General features: G+C 40.5%; 1 protein-coding gene across 12 annotated transcripts in view; it reads left to right on the forward strand.

Moving 5' to 3' along the window:
• EVI5 (ecotropic viral integration site 5) overlaps positions 1–17,725 on the forward strand; it is a 232,499-nt gene that overhangs the window by 131,741 nt on the left and 83,033 nt on the right. The gene's annotated exons all lie outside the window — the stretch shown is intronic.

The raw sequence follows: 17,725 nt of genomic DNA on the forward strand, positions 1-17,725 counted from the left end.
TTTTTTAAGCACAGCTTCTGTGCTCTTCTTTTAAATAATTTTGTTTTCTACTTTAAATTCTTAAATTAATCAGTTTTATGTTCTGTAACACTTAGGGGTCGTACTGTGGCCTAAAGACTCCTCGTTCTAACATTTTTGCTGTCTACACGGTTTTGTTAGAAATAGGTAACATTTTCTTTCCTTACATTATGTTTTAAGTCACAGAAAATAAGTGATGCATGTCATATGTACTTTTCAGGTTTTAGAAATCTGTTTCATGAAAGAGTAATTTTAAAATCGTCTGCTAGCCTTCATATTGTGCAAATGAGGTACTTATCAACATATAAAAGATATGTAACTATTTAATTTAAAGCATTGATCATACAGTGGTTTATGAGCTCGTATAGTCTTCCTATTATCAAGACATTAAAATATGGGTCCAGTTACATGCTTAGCTTTTTTCAAGGTGAGAGAAGTCGTCAAAAAGATGAGCAGTTGTTAAATGAGCTTTTGAAATACTATGTTAACTAACTTAGAGTACTGAATACTGATGGTACAGCTATCCTCCGGCCTCTTTGGCAGCTTAGATATTATTTGCCATTGGTAAATTCAAACTAGTGTGATCTTGGAGTTCCCATCGTGACTCAGTGGTTAACGAACCAGACTAGCATCCATGAGGACGAGGGTTCTATCCCTGGCCTTGCTCCCTGGTGTTGCCGTGAGCTGTTGTGTAGGTTGCAGACAGATCCCGAGGGGCTGTGGCTGTGGCTGTGGCTGTGGCTGGCAGCTGTAGCTCCTATTCGATCCCTAGCCTGGCCCTCCATATGCTGTGCGTGCGGCCCTAAAGCGACAAAAAGACAAAACAAACAAAAAACTAGTGTGCTCTCAATCAAGAATATGATGGTTAAGAAGAAAAGCCAGCTGTTTATCTTTGAAAAGATGTCATTTCAGTTTTTCAGTTTTCTGCTTTGAGGTAGGAGTTGGATTGTAACAGGAGTAGGCAGACACCGATGTGCTAAACAGCTGTAAAAGTCTGCAAACAGATGACCTCAGAGTTACGTGTTACTTTCATTCAGAAAAATAAGAAACCATATCCTTCGGGTATGAAAATCAGAAAACTAAAAGCAAAAAGGAAAGTGGCAATTGAAAAAAAATTTAAATGTTTTCGTATGTGCTAATTGAATATGGTTACCAAAAAAATGAATAGAAGAGTGATAAAAGGACACATTCATCCTTTGTTTTCTGTAGGGGATCAGTTCCAGAACTGCTGAGGATACCAAAATTCGTGGATGCTCTCTAGTCCCTTATGTAAAATGGCATAATATTTGCATTTAATCTGTCTACATCCTCCTGTATACTTTGTTGTCTCTAGATTACTTCTGATACCTAGTCCAGTGCAAATAATATGTAAAGAGTTACCCGTGCAGGGCAAATTCCAATTTTGCTTTTTAGAACTTTCTGCAATTTTTTTTTCCCTGAACGTTTTCCATCCTTGGTTGGTTGACTCTGTAGGTGCAGAACCTGTGGCTGTGGAGGGCTGACTGCGCTAAAAAGATGGGAACTCAGGTGTTTTGTTTTGCCTTTGAAATGTCACTAGTATCAAAGCATAAAAGTATAAAAAATAGAACTGAGGGGTCGCTCAACTGAGTTATCAGTATAATGTGATTTTGTTATTGGGAAAGATAAGTATTACGTTTGCATTTAGCATAAACTACACTCTACATTAGAATCATAAATTATTAATATGCCGTGGGAGTGGCCCTAGAAAAGACAAAAGACCAAAAAAAAAATACAGAATGTTGATTTATAACAACAAATCTTGGTGGGCAAGTGAAAACAGACAGAATGAACTGAAGCTTTTGAAAATAGTTAAGTGTAACAAAAAAAGAATCTTTGGTCTCTGTTTCAACACAAGCTGGACCCATAGTGCGGAGCTAAGATACAAGTAGAAAGTAAATCTACTTCCATTTTGTTTCCATTTTTTTTCCCACTAAACAGCCATTCTCCTAGACTGAAATACTGTTCAGCAGGCGTATGAGGCAGTAATGCACAAAAATAGGTGAAAGTATCAGAGCCTTGGTTAAATTTCCAGTTTCAAAGTAAAGTGGATATCACTAGCTATTAAAATAACTTGCAAGATGTTCCTAGGAATATTACTGCTTTAAAAGAATTTTAGAAAATAAGAGATTCGAAAGCTTTGAGGTTGGCAACTGCAGTTAAGCAACAGTGGCTCTATCTCTGATGATGCTTCATTAAAAATCCCTGGAACATCTGGTTTGTGAACAATTAGAAAAATTGCTTTACTCACTAAAAGGTACCTTACTATATAGATTGTAACAAAGTAACTTTGTTTCTATAATAAAGACTGTGCTCAGTGCAGTTTTACAAGTTACTTGGTATTGTCTCACGATACCTTTCTCGTCAGAGTAGAGAAAGAGTAAACCTGAGTGGCTTTGTGGGTGATTGACTGTATCAAAAGAACTGCTCATGTTGAAGTGATGTCTCTCAGAGGTCTTCCTCTCCTAAACCTGTGCTTTAAATATTTATTATTTAAATCTTCATATACAGGTATGTTTGAGAATCTTATACGTGAAATATTTTAGGAATGTAGCTAATATGTTGGTGATGAGTCAAGGTTTCGAAATATTTAAACAGTCTATTCAGAATAAGAAACTAAATAAAATATTATTTCATAGGAAAAAACTAGACTTGCCTTGAAGCTTAAAAGTTAGATATGGTTTAGTGATGCTTTATGTAACAAAACTGAGAAACTACAGGGAATCAGGAATTACCAATAATATAATAAGACTCCTTCCCATTCTCAATCCCAAAAGCTACAGTCTTCAAGAAAACTAATAATCCAATTCAGATTGTTTGGGTTTTTTTTTCCCCTTTGGTCTTTTTACGGCCACACCAATGGCATATGGAAGTTTCCAGGCTAGGGGTCAAATCGGAGCTACAACTGCCAGCCTACACCACAGCCACAGCAACGCAGGATCTGAGCCGCATCTGCAACCCACACCACCCAGGAACACCAGATCCTTAACCCACTGAGGGAGGCCAGGGATCAAACCTGCATCCTCATGGATGTTAGTCCCATTAGTTAACTGCTGAGCCAGGACAGGAACTCTAATCCAATCCAATCCAATTCTGAGTAGATTGTAGAAGATGTATAGTGTTGTGTCTAGTTGATATAAGCTCATATGAGATGTATATAGACTATATTATGGCCAGTATAGGAAGGATTGTGGGGTCCTTGTATATTTTTAGATCCACTAAAAAAGATTTTATAAGAACATCATAGGATTATGATTTTGAAGAACTTGAGAGGTGATCATAAGGAGAAGTGGTTAGTCTCCTATGGTGTTGCTCCAGAGCGCAGCTTATGTTCAGGACCCAAAGGGACAGGAATCTTACTAGTTGGAATTTCGGTAAATGGAGCAGTTTCTTTGCAAAGTAGTGAGTATACTTCTGCTAGAAAGTGAACATCTGTTGCTAAATGTTTCGATTATGACCTTCTGCTGTACCTTCATGAATTCTTCAAAACTCTCTAAGGGTTTCAAATCTGTATTCCAGCAGGAGGTACTGAATTACCCATATAACCAACTCCCACCACCGTCCTCCACCACCACGGGGTCATCTTACAGGACATAAAGAGCCTTGGATTGTGTATATAGAACTGAATTCTAATCCTGCCTTGCTAGCTTTGTGACCTTGGATACTCAAGGATTAGGTTTCTTTTTGGCCTAAAGTGATTACATAATTCTAGACCTCTCAAGCCTCTCTATTTGACTTTTTAAATGAACTTTATTGAGGTATAATTGACATGCAGTAAAATTCATGAAATGAAAATGTATGGTTTGGGAAGTTCCCCTTGTGGTGCAGCAGAAATGAATCCCACTAGTGTCCATGAAGATGCGGGTTCGATCCCTGGCCTCACTCAGTGGGTTGGGGATCCAGTTACCATGAGCTGTGGTATATGTCACAGACGTGGCTCAGATCCTGAGTTGCTATGGCTGTGGTGTAGGCCAGCAGCTGTAGGTCCAGTTTGACCTCTACCCTGGAAACTTCAATGTGCCACGTATGTGGCCCTAAAAAGCAAAAAAAAAAAAAAAAAAAAAAAAAAAAAGGCGTGGTTTGCTGTGTTTGGACATTAGTTGTATAATAACCATTACCATCATGTCGGAATATAGAGTATTAACAGCACCCCACAGTCACCCTCCTGTCCCTTTGCAGTTCACCTCTCCACTTGGCGACTTTCTGCTGTCTGTCACCATAACATTACCTTTTCTAGAATTTTGTTTAAATGGAATTGTAAGGTAGGAGACATTTGTATCTGGCTTCTTTCATTTAACATATTCACTCACTTTTTTTTCTTCTCGGCAGTGTTTTTCTTTCTTGTGGCGAAATAGGCATAGACAACATAAAACGTACCATTTAAGTGTACGGTTCAGTGGCACTGAGCACATTTATCATGCGCAACAGTAATCACTTTATTTCTCGAACTCTGTCATCACCTCAAACGGAAGCTATTCTTCCCCCTGCCTCTGGGATCCTCTGTTCTCCTTTGTGTGTCTCTGGTTTTCCTCTTCTAGGTAACTCTCGTAAGTAGAATCTACAATATTTGTCCCCTTGTGTCTGGCTTATTTCACTCAGCATAGTGCTTTCAAGCCTCGTCTTTCTTGTAGCAGTGCATTAATGTCAGAATTTCCTTAGGTTTCACTGTCGCTGAAGAATATTTCATTGCGTGTGCATTTTGTTTATCCACTCATCTGTTTATGGTTATTTTGGTTGTTTCTGCCTTTTGGTGCTCATGAATAATGCTGCTGTGATTGTTGACATCCAAATATCTGTTGGAGTCCCTGCTTTTAATTCCTTTGAGTATCTACCTAGAAGTGGAGTTGCTGGATCAAATGGCCATTCCATGTTTAACTTTTTGGGGAATCACCGAACTATTTTCCTTAACTACCGAATCATTTTACATTCCCACTAGCAACACACAGGGATTCCAGTCAATTTCTATGCCTCATCAACAGCTTATTTCCTTTTTGTTTATTTGTTTTTGTTTACTATTTTTTAGTAAAAGCCATCCTAGTAGTAGGTTTGAAGTGGTATTTCATTGTGGTACCCAGGAATAAATTTAACAAGAAAAAGACTTGTGTCTTGAAAACGATGAATCATTGTTTATCCATTTATCTGCTGATGAAAGAATTAGGAGTTCCCATTGTGGCACAGTGGAAACAAATCCAGCCAGTATCCATGAGGATGTGGGTTCGATCCCTAGCCTTGCTTGGTGGTTGAAGGATCCGGTGTTGCCATGAGCTTTGCTGTAGGTCACAGACATGGCTTGGATCCCGCGTTGCTGTGGCTCTGGCGTAGGCTGGTGGCTACAGCTCCGATGGGACCCCCAGCCTGGGAACCTCCATATGCCGCATGAGCGGCCCAAGAAATGGCAAAAAAGACTACATAAATAACTAAATAAAAATGCTGCTCAAATTTTGCCTCTAATTGTCTAAAGAAAAAGAGACTACGGAAGTGAAGGCCCATGGCCCCTGGAAACGACACGTTTCCTTTGAGTAATCGTGGGAGAAGGTGGAAGTGAGGGAGACTGCGTAACGTCCCAGGGCTGGGACCCGTGGGTTGGGGTCAGGGATGGACCGGAAGCCAGGGGGCCAGCTTGTGTGAAGAGCCTGAGAGGGTTGGAGCCCCCTCAGAGCTGGGGCGGGGTGCACCGCGACTGCAGGGAAGCTGCGGTGCGGGTGGAGCGGCGCCGACAGGCTCGGCAGCTGGAGAAGGGACCTAGAGCTGGCTGTCGGATGCTCGGCCTGTGGGCTGGATAGCCCGAAGGCAAGGGGTCTAAGACATAGAAGAGCCACGAATAGGGATCGTCGGGGGTATCCTGGACTAGCGAGCGCGCACTTGGGCAGGTGTTGCGTACGAGGGCTGTTACCCACAGCGGCGACTTCCGCGACTTGGGAAGACGGGGTGTGTGGCTGGGCCACCTCCACTAACACTGCCAGAATAGCCCAGACGTGGCTTATGTTGTGTTTTTTATGTTCCTCTACCCAGGAATACGGTTGTTTCCAGAATCTCGGTAAACCTGAGGTGGTCTCACTTTTAAAGGCTCGGAGTGACAGAGGCCAAGTAAACTATCACCTGGATATTGGAAATGTAGATAACATGGTCGCTAATGAGGCTGACTCTCCTACGGTGAATTTTCAGGAGTGAAGGATCAGAGGGGTCTGCAATATACTAAATTACAATTAGGAAAAAAATGTAAAAGGATAAATGAGATACTGTGCAAACACGAAGCTAGAGATACAGATAAACAGACTTCAGAACACAGACTAGTTCTTAGAATAAAGAAGCACATTCACCAAGAAGACGTAACAGTCTCCTTTAGGGTTGTAAGTATGTAGGGCTCTATGTCTCCAAACGTGTGTGCTTGTAATGACAGGGGAGCATGAAGCTGAACTGCTAGAACCGAAGAGTGAAGTGGACAAGTCCACAGTAACCGCTGGAGTCTTTAAATACTCCTGGCTCAGTAATTGGTGAAACAAGCAGGTGGAAAAACATTATGGCTACAGAGGACCAACCAACTTGACCTGGTTAGCATTTGTGGAACGTTTTACCTAATAACAGCAGAATATATATTATTTTTGAGTGTGCCCAGGAAACATTTACAAAGATAGAATATATTCTGGGCCATAAAATAAATTTTAACAGGTTTCAGGGAGTTCCCGTTGTGGCACAGTGGTTAACGAATCCGACTAGGAACCATGAGGTTGCGAGTTCGATCCCTGCCTTTGCTCAGTGGGTTAACAATCCGGCGTTGCCGTGAGCTGTGGTGAAGGTTGCAGACGCGGCTCAGATCCTGCATTGCTGTGGCTCTGGCATAGGCCAGTGGCTATAGCTCCGATTAGACGCCTAGCCTGGGAACCTCCATATGCTGAGGAAGCAGCCCTAGAAAAGACAAAAAAAATAAATAAATTTTAACAGGTTTAAAGTAATTGAAATCATATGAAATATCTTCTCCAACTGTAACAGCATTCAGTGAGAAATTAGTGATAGATATCTGGGAGTTCCTATTGTGGCACAGCGGAAATGAATTCAACTAGTAAACCATGAGGTTGCAGGTTCAGTCCCTGGCCTTGCTCAGTGGATTAAGGATCCAGCTTTGCCATGAGCTGTGGTGTAGGTCACAGACTCAGCTCAGATCTTGCGTTGCTGTGGCTGTGGCGTAGGCCAGCAGCTGTAGCTCCAATTCAACCCCTAGCCTGCAAACTTCCATATGCTGCAGGCGCGGCCCTAAAAAGTAAAAATAGATAGGTAGGTAGGTATCTGGAAAACACCCCAAATATTTGGAAATTAACATGTTTTTACCCTTGTGTCAGAGAGATTCTCAAAAGAAACTAGAGTGTATTTTGATCAACACAACATTATCAAAATTTGTGGCATCCACCTAAAGCAGTCATAGTGGAAAATTTATAGCATTGAATGCTTATATTAGGAAAGGAAATAAGTCTCCAACTAACAATCTAAACTTCTTCCTTAAGAAGCTAGATATTAAGAGCAAATTCAACCTAAAGCAGGTAGTAGGAACAAGTCATAGAGTAGAAATCAAGGAAATTGAAAACAGTACAAATCAGAAGTAGAGAAAATCCATGAAAGCAAATGCTGGTTCTTTGAAATCATCCATAAAGTTAATACAGTTGCCTAGATTAAAGAGAGAAAAAACAGCAGCCAGCGTCGGGGAGGGCATTGATATTTTGCCGGTGTAACGGAGTTGTCTTGTCTCATATCCTGGATGAGCCTGAGTCCATCCTATGGGGTCATATTTCCTGTAAACTAGATTTAGTTAAACAGGTTTAATACTCAGATGATAGATGATGTCGTGAACTTTGCTTTAAATCAGAGGTCACACGCTCTAAGTTTCTGCTACTGGTGACGTGAGTTTGAGTACCAGGCTAAGTGTGGTTACCACACACCCTCTTCCTTTGAAAGGTAGGATGTTTTTCTTTGCAGTACTTAAGTAATGATTAACTACTCTGGTACCAAATAAATATCTTGTCCACTGTTCGTTCACCTTTTACCTAATGGTTTTGTCATCCTCTGATTGGATTTCCATAACTTGGCGAGTGTCATATTTTCTCATTTTTTCCCATACTCTTTGTAAGAGGCTTTTTTTTTTTCTCTTTAATCTCTTTCAACTCACTATGGATATCACTGTAGATTCATGAGCTTTTGTTTTGGTATTTCATATCATTTTAATGGTTTTAATGCTATTGGTACAATGCTATATATGAAGCTTTTGAGGCAGCGGTTTTTAAAAGTTAAATTTTATGTTCATAAATTTTGAATATCAATATTCTTTAAAAAGCATCTCTCCAGTACACAATTATTGAGCAATTGTCTTTAACAGATCATTGATTTTATTTTCTGCTGGCCCTTGATAGTTTCAACCTGATATTGTCAAGGTTTCAAAAATGATTGTTAATTTATTATTTTTTAAATTGAAGTAAAGTTGATTAATAATATATTAATTTAAGGTATATAGCATAGTGATTCAATATTTTTCTAGATTATATCATTTAAACTTATTACAAGGCAATGGCTATATTTCCCTGTGCTGTGCAATATAGTGTGTTAATTTGTTATTGAATTTGTATTTACTAAATACAAATTAATATTTACTTATGTTTAGTAATTTTAAATTAAGTGATATGGAGCTAAGCCTAAAATAAAGCCAGAGATTAAACTATCCCTTTAAGTGTTTGTTGTACATGTCCCATGTCAGTTTTTCTAGGAAGCCCGTAGGGTGGAAATGATCCAGTGATATTTCCTGTTGCCTGTGTAACTCTGTCCCTTTTGAGTGTGGTGGGGCACAAGTGTGTTTATGTCGGATGATTTTTCCTGATGAGACCACCTGTCTCAGAGTCTTATTTGATGTACATAAAAGCTTTTGCCCTGTACATGGCAGCTTTTCATTCAGGTGTCCTGAATACCTAATTGTCGTCCGGCAGTTTACTGGCTGGGATCAACATATACAAGAAGGAATGTACCAGTTAAAGCCACTCAGTGCTGAAATGAGCCTTTCGAGGTTCTTGGGAACCTGTGTACTGGGAAGTACTTAACAGGAGGCTAGACGAGATTTCTTTTGATCTTCCTTCCTTTTCCTATAATTCTAGAATAAAATATAAAAAAATTAAGAACTAAGGATTTGATATAAAAAATAGAAACGAATCTTACTTAAACACATGAATAAACATTACTAAACAAAAGCTACCCATTAGTGCAAGTTTTGAAATCTTCTAGGTAATTTATTTTAGAAAACGTGTTTGTTGAGCAGCATTTAGGAATTGCCCACGCTGATTTTATCTGGTTGGTTTGTTTCTCTTTATGAAAATGGAAGTTAATGTTTAACATTTCTTCCTGCATTATAAACACTTTTTACCTCTACTTTGGTGATATTTCAAGAAAAAGCCATTTAATTGGTAATTATTGGTAAGTTTATGTAAGTCTTTGTAAAAATCCAAAATAGACTGGTTCTTTTACGCGTTGAGCTTGGTAAACTCTTAGGCTCTTGGTCAGTATGTCTGCGATCTGAGCAGAAGTTTCCTCCAAACTAATTTTGACTTTAAATGTTTTACATTCATATGTAATCATCTTTTCTCTTCAGCTTAAATAATAAATGAATGTTCACTTTGATGGAGATAACATTATCATCACAATATCTTGCAATTTGAGTGTATAAATAATCAGAGATAATCTTCCACCTTAAAGGTTGGATGTAATTTTTCAGATGCTGGGAATAAATCATTTAAAAATGATATACATCCAGGAGTTCCCATCGTGGCGCAGTGGTTAACGAATCCGACTAGGAACCATGAGGTTGTGGGTTCAGTCCCTGCCCTTGCTCAGTGGGTTAAGGATCTGGCGTTGCCGTGAGCTGTGGTGTAGGTTGCAGACGCGGCTCGCATCCCGCGTTGCTGTGGCTCTGGCGTAGGCCGGTGGCCACAGCTCCAATTCGACCCCTAGCCTGGGAACCTCCATATGCTGCGGGAGCGGCCCAAGAAATAGCAACAACAACAACAACAACAAAAAATAAAAAAAATAAATAAAAAAAAATAAAAATGATATACATCCATATTACTTGGGTTTTTTTAAAAAGACAACTTGGAGTGTGTGGTAGGGAGGATTATGAAAATCTTTAGGGGTCACATGCTGGGTAGGAGAACAAGATAAAACTCGTTATTTAGTTTTTTCTCCGCTGATGCTGTCTCGCATTGAATCATATTCTCGACTGCTTGCCTGTGTAATAGTAGCTTTCTCAGATGTTTTAGATGTGACAATAGAAATGTACTGTATTTCCACACTATTGTAAATTTTGTTTATTTTTGAAACAAATTTTGTAGGTTATTTTTGCAACATTCAAGTCCCACTCCCAGTGTTTACCTCATGGTATATATGGCTTATGATAGAGGAGGCTTTCACTGTTATTTTTTTAAACCAGGAGCTGACTGGCTAATTCATTTAGCAAATGTTTTCACTTACTATGAAAAGTACAGTTTAGTCCTGGCAATATAGTGGTGAATCAAGCTACTCTTGGCATTGATTGTACAGAATTTATAGAGATAGATATTATGAAAATTAATTCCACAGTTAATTATTTAATTAGAGTTGTGATAACTACTACAGAAGAAAACAGGGTTCCATGAAGTGCGCGGGGTCCTGAAAAGGACATAATAATGATCAGGTCTTGAAGAAATAAAAGAAACATCTCTAAATACAAACGTTTGCTTTTCACTCTGTCCCTCATATTCTTCACACATTGAAGGTGAGAATTCTTTTTTTGTTTGTTTTATTTAAGACATAAGCAAAAAGATTACTAAGGATGTTCTGACTTTTCTTTACCTTCGTAACTTTTATAAAACCAGAAAAGCACATGGGATTAAAAAGTAGGTTGGTTAGAGATTCTGCCTACTGAAAAAAATAAATAAATTATCAGTTTTGTTGGAATGGGTTTGCCAGTATCGCAGAAACAATACGAGATTCATTTACAAAAGTAAACTTGATGGAGTTCCCTGGTGGCCTAGCAGTTAAGGACTTTTCATTATCACTGCTGAAGCTTAGATTAATGCTATGGCTCAGGTTCGATCCCTGGCCCAGGAACTTCTGTATGCTGTGGTGTGGCCAAAAAAAAAGAAAAAAGAAAAAGGTCAACTTGATGTAAGTGTAGGGAAGTCGTTCATTATTTACAGACCTTTAAACAACTGACCCCTTGCCAACTTACTGGCCATCATAATTGTGGCTGCTGTCATTTGATACAGCAAACTGTTTTTCACAGTTTACTAATTTGAATATGAAATATGTTCTTGGGAATTTATTAGAAGAATATTTTGTGAGATGTTTAGTTATTTTTAAGGTGCTTAGATTTTTAATATTATACCAGTATTCTTAGAATAGTACATAGTAAAATAAATATATAAGATATGTTGGGCTCTTAAGAATATTATTTCAACCCTCATATGACTTAAAGGTTAAGAATCTGGGCTCTAATTCCTCTTCCCAGTTAACGGAATTGCCCATCTCTGTTTGCCTCGCTGAGTCTTTAGTTTACTTATTAGTAAAGTGGAGGTTGTGGTGAAGGTTAAATGAGAATACAGAGCACTCAGCATGTGCCTGGCACATAGTGAGCATGCAGTAGATGTTAGGTGCTATCATCGTCGTTGTTATTATAAACTTTAAAACCTGTTTTATAGTGAGTGGCACAGGAATAGAACATCTTAAAATGAAACAGCTGCATCAGAAATGGTCAAGGCTTGGGCACCATATGATATCTTTTTTAAACCTCATGTTGAGCTTCTCTGGGCTTTGATGATTTGTTTCTTCCTCTCAAAAATTTATCATTCTTTTACTGACCTCAAGTCAGCCTCATAAAATCCCAATATTTGTTTTGGTTAGTTTTTGACGCAGTGTTGTTGGTTTCAAAATTTTGATCATTTTTGATTTTTGTTTTCTTCTGTCTATTGGATCTGGGAAAACTGTATAATGAGGTGGACCAGCCATGATAAAAATTTTCAAAAATAGACATGGTATTAGGAATTTTTGTTCCCCAGTGTTCACCTGTTTCATAGCTACTGTCTTCCACGGTACTTCCTCCTGGTAAGCAGCTGGAAATGCCCAGTGCCCACATGTTCTGGGATGTTTTTCAGGCTGTGTGTACCAACTGCCTTTCCTGACATCTCTTATTCCATTGTGACCTCATTGAGTTAAAAGATTTAATAAAAACAAAAACAAACCTGTTGTTTTATAAATAACACTTTTTTCCCTGTGTAAAAATTTTCACATTAAACTACCTGTTTCAAATTAAACAGGAAGTTTATAGTGCATGGCAGCATCTTCTAACATTGGCACTTTGATACTAATTGTGCCACTCCCTGGTTACGTGTCCTTGGACAAGTTACTTCCGAATATACTACAGACTTCTTGTCCTGTATAAGAAGGTTGTTGAGACTTTAGTGAGTTGATACTCTTGAATAATGCCTGACATATAATGAGTGCTCAATAAGTGGTAGCTACTCTTAAGGTTAGTATTGACATTATTTCATTATCACAGTTCTACCAGCTTGCTTGGCAAATGGCATAAACTGCTAGTAATAAAACCCAAAACTTAAAAGATCTAAAACTGACAGGGTAAAATTTTTAATAAGCCAAACCTTGCCAAATATCAGAAGTATATCACTTTCCTGATCAAATTGAGATCTGTAAAATTTTGAACAGGGAGAATTGAAAATACTAGAAATAATACCCAATAAAAGAATTCAATTGCAGAAGCTCTAATGAGTCAATTGAAAGGAACCCAAAACCAAACAAAAACATTAAACCCCTACTCAATAAACTTAATCGTATTTATAAAATTTGCCCTGTGTTAGGGTTCTCCAGAGTAACAGAACCAATATGGGACACACACACAGATGTGTTGAAGTTGGCTCACGCCATTAAGAAGGCTGAGAAACCCCGTTCCACAAGCTGGATACCTAGGAAAGCCAATGATGTAATTCCAGTCGAAATCCAAAGGCCTGAGAACCACAGAAGCTGCAGGGGTAAATTCCAGTCCAAGAGCAGAGACTGATGTCCTGGCTCAAGCGCGCGGGCAGGAGCAGAGCGAATCCTCCTTGCTCCGCGTGTTCTCTTCGAGACCTGAGCAGGTTGTATGATGCCCACTCACGCTGCGAGTGATCTGGAAACACCTTCACAGGTAGACCCAGAAGTGATGTTTAATCTGGGCATCCCATGGCCTAGTCAAGTTGACCTAAAAAGTAACTCTCACAGGTCTACCCCTTGTCAACTTGGCACCCATGTGCGTCTCCTTAAACCATCCTTAATCTCCAGGTAAAGAAAGAAGGGCAGAATTCTGCCTAACCCGTACCGTGAACCTCAGTGCACCCAAAATGAACCGACCCTTTCCCAGAAGAGGAGGTAAAGTCCTCGAGTGATACTTTCTCTTTTTGATATCCTACTGTTTAAATACTATAATGTAAAATTAACAGTGCTTAGACACTGTAATATAAAGTCAGTGTGTCTTGTATGGCATGATAAGGGAATAAGAAAGGAAACAGATGCAAACAATCATAATAAAATTAGGAGGAAATACTCATGACAGATACATGCCTCATTTCTGTTACTGATCACGTGGTTGTGGTTAGTATTTGTAACTAAACTGCTCCTACTACCCACTCTGTTCCTTTGCCTTCAATAGTCACCTCAGCTGGTCGTGGTTTTTTGCCTGGTGGGTTGACCCAAACCTTCATTCCTCAAGGATCCGGGCCATTAGTAATCCCTCCTGGATTGGACTGTCGTGGTTTTTCACTGAGCTTAATCACAGGGCATGACGATGCTAAGAGACACCACGCTGTGTACCACACACATTCCTCCTGACCTCTGTCGGGAGCCGCCGTCCACTTTCCCCTTGGTAGTCAGAACCCATCACCCTGACCTGCCCGCGGTTCCCTTTTCTGCCTATTGATTCAGAGGCATGAGGACCCAAGGGGGTTGGGTGGGTCTTGACCTCCAGTTTAGGGTCTCCTCGTGGAACTAAGACCGCTAAACTGGCAGAGCATTCAAAGCATACATTTTGCTGGTGAGTCTGTAGCAATAATAGTGTCACCCCTATTTCCACCCCTTGAGTCCCACACTTATGAATTATGAGAGAAATGGCACCTTATATTGGACACTGAGTTCTCAAACGGCCATTCTACCCTTTTGGCGAGACAGCTGCTTGATACTAGGGACCCTGGTGAGACTGGCCAGTTCCTTGAGCACGGCCCGTTGCGGTACTGCTCTTGCTCTGAGGCGCATTCCTTGATCAGAAGCAGTGTTGTGAAGAATACTACTGGGTGGATGAGGCATCCTTTAAGTGCGTGGATGAGAGTTTTGGCAGAAGCACTGCATGCTGGGCAGACACATTCATATCTAGCATAAGTGTCTGTTCCAGTAAGAATGTGAAAGTGGTCCAGAGTGATCAGCCTGCCACCAGGTAGTTGGCTGCTCACCCAGGGAATGGTGTCGTGTCAGGGACACAGCCTTGGTCTCTGCAGATGGGACACCCAGCAGTGGTGATAGCCACACTCGCCGTGGCGAATGCAAGTCTGTGTTGGGTTGTACAGTCTTCACCCTACTAAGGCTGCTCTCTTCACTAACCTGTCGGCTTTCCGAGGAAAGAGGCCGGCTGGTGTGCACAGGATGGGCCATCCTATCCGGTGGATTTTTCAGATCCTCTGCTGAGGTCCCCCTTTGGTGAGCATTCGCATGGGGCGCAAATGTCCTCACGCTTTAAGGCTTTTCAGGGAGGTCTGTCTACATATATCGTCCACAGATTTTTCTGTCACTAGTTTTCCCTTCTGTCACATTTACCGAGACAAGTCCAACATTTCCAGTTTGCTCACTGCGGGCTCCCTTTTGGGTCATGTTTCAACCAACCAAACAAATGTTAGAGCTTTTCTAAGTCCCAAGTCATAGCATTAAATGCAGAATCTCCATTTGGTGCCCATTTCATTGCTCAGAATTGATTCCCAATAAAAATGCTTTTTGTTCTATAATGCATATGAATGTAATTGAATAGGGCTAATTGCTATATACAAAAATTGATACTGGAGTGAAATTGTCCTATTGGAGTTAGATTCATTCTGCATACTTTATTAAAGTGTATCAATGCTTGCATAATTTTCATTAACATGGTTGTATCAATAAGCATGGGATTAAAACGTCCTCAGACTGGAAATATTCGGGTCAGAAAATACCTGGTCCAGGGAGTGGAATTGTAAAAATGCCTTCTACTACAATTTCGTATGAGATGTAGCATAAAATAGAGGTATACCTCAGAGAGTTTGTGGGTTTGGTTCCAGACCACTGTAGTAAAGCAAATCTCACAATAAAGTGAGTCACACAAATTTTTTGGCTTAGTGCATACAAAATTTATGTTTACACTGTATTATTATAGCCTATTAAGTGTGCAGTAGCGCTGTGTCTGAGAAAAACAATGTATATACCTTAATTTTAAAATATCTGTTGCAGAGTTCCCATTGTGGTTCAGTGGTAATGAACCCAGCTAGTATCCATGAGGATGCGGGTTCAATCCCTGGCCTTGCTTAGTGGGTTAAAGGATCTAGCATTGCCGTGAGCTGCAGTGTAGGTCACAGATGCGGCTCAGATCTGGTATTGCTGTGGCTGTGGCATAGGCCGGCAGCTGTGACTCCAATTCGAACCCCAGCCTGGAAACTTCCACATGCCGCAGGTGTGGTCCTAAAAAGAAAATAAAAAATTGTTGCTAAAAAGTTGTAACCATCATCTGAGCCTTCGAGCAAGTCATGATCTTTGCTGGCAGAAGGTCTTGCCTCAATGTTGTTGGCTGCTGACTAATCAGGATGGTGGTTGCTGAAGGTTGGCAGTTTCTTTTCTCCTTTTTTTTTTTTTTTTTTTGGCTGCACCCGAGGCATGTGAAAGGTCCCAGGCCAGGGATGGAACCCGCACCACAGCAGCAACCCAAGCCACTGCAGTGACAACACCGGATCCTCAACCCACCATACCCCAAGAGAACTCCTCAGCAGTTTCTTTAAAGAAACAAAAATCAAAGCCAGCTTTGCCACCTCTGTTGGCTCTTCCATTCATGAACGATTTCTCCAGGGCATGCAATGCCATGTGATAACATTTTGCCCACGGTTGAACGTCTTCCATAATGGGCATCAGTACTCTCAAACCCTGCCTCTGCTTTGTCATCGAAGTGTGTGTCATCCTCTCAGTCCTTCAGGAATCTGCCCAGCATCTTCCCCGGGAGTAGATGCCATCTCAAGAAACCACGATCTTTGCTTATCCGTAAGAAGCAACTCCTCATGCAGGTTTTACCATAAAATGAATGCAGTTTGGTCCCATCTTTAGCTCCACCTCTAATTCCTGTTCTCTTGTTGTTTTCACCACATCTGTGGTTCCTTGTTCCATAGACGTCTTGAACCCCTCAAAGTCATTCTTGAGGGCTGAAATCATCCTCTTCCAAATTCCTGTAAATGTGGTATTTTAACCTTTCCCCATGACTCCTGAATGTTCTTAATGTCATCTAGAATGACGAATGCTTGCCAGAAGGTTTCTATTTACTTTTCCCAAATCCATCTGAGGCATCACTGTTTATGGCAGCTATAGCCTTATGAAATGTATTTCTTAAATAATAAGACTTAAAAGTTGAAATTACCGCTTGATACCTGAGCTGCAGAATGGATGTTGTGTTAGCAGACCTGAAAACAACAATCTCGTCCATCGCCGTCAGAGCTCTTGGGTGACCAGATGCATTGCCACTGAGCAGTAATATTTTGAATCTTTTTCTGAGCAGTAGGTCTCAACAGTGGTATTCAAATATTCAGTAAACCGTATTATAAACAGATGTGCTGTCATCCAAACTTCATTGTTGGAGTTCCCATCGTGGCTCAGTGATTAACGAATCCGACTAGGAGCCATGAGGTTGCGGATTTGATCCCTGGCCTCGCTCAGTGGGTTAAGGATCCGGCGTTGCCGTGAGCTGTGGTGTAGGTCGCAGACGAGGCTTGGATCGCATTGCTGTGGCTCTGGTGTAGGCCGGCGGCTACAGCTCCGATTAGACCCCTAGCCTGGGAACCTCTGTATGCCATGGGTGCGGCCCTAGAAAAGACAAAACAAAACAAAAAAAGACTTCATTGTTACCATTTATAGAGCACATGCAGAGCGGATTTAGCATCATTCTTAAGCGCCCTAAGATTTTCAGATGGGAAATGAGCATTGGCTTCAAGTCTCCAGTTGCTTTAGCCCCTAGTGAGAGAATCAGCCTTCAAGACTTCTCCTTTAGTTGTGAAAGTCCTGGATGGCCTCTTCTTCCACTACAAGGCTGTTTCATCTACATCAGAAATCTGTTGTTGACTAGCCACCTTCGTTCATTGTCTTAGCTGGATCTTCTGGATAATTTGCTGCACTTTCTACGCTAACACTTGCTGCTTCACTTTGCGTGTTTCTGTTACCGAGACGGCTTCTTTCCTTAGACCTCGTGCAGCAGCCTCTGCAAGCTTCACACTTTTCTTCTGCAGCTCCCTTGCCTCTCTGAGCCTTCGTGGAATTGTAGAGAGTTAGGCCTTTCGCTGCGTAAGGCTTTGGCTTAAAGGAAACTGGTGGTTGGTTTGATATTTTTTCCAGGCCACTAGTACTTTTCTTCATTATCAGCAATAAG

Source organism: Sus scrofa, chromosome 4, assembly GCF_054392235.1.
Source record: "Sus scrofa isolate SSC_HxYL_T2T_F1_AM1 chromosome 4, Sscrofa_HxYL_maternal_Yorkshire_Landrace_v2.0, whole genome shotgun sequence".
In the NCBI taxonomy this organism is placed as follows: domain Eukaryota; kingdom Metazoa; phylum Chordata; class Mammalia; order Artiodactyla; family Suidae; genus Sus; species Sus scrofa.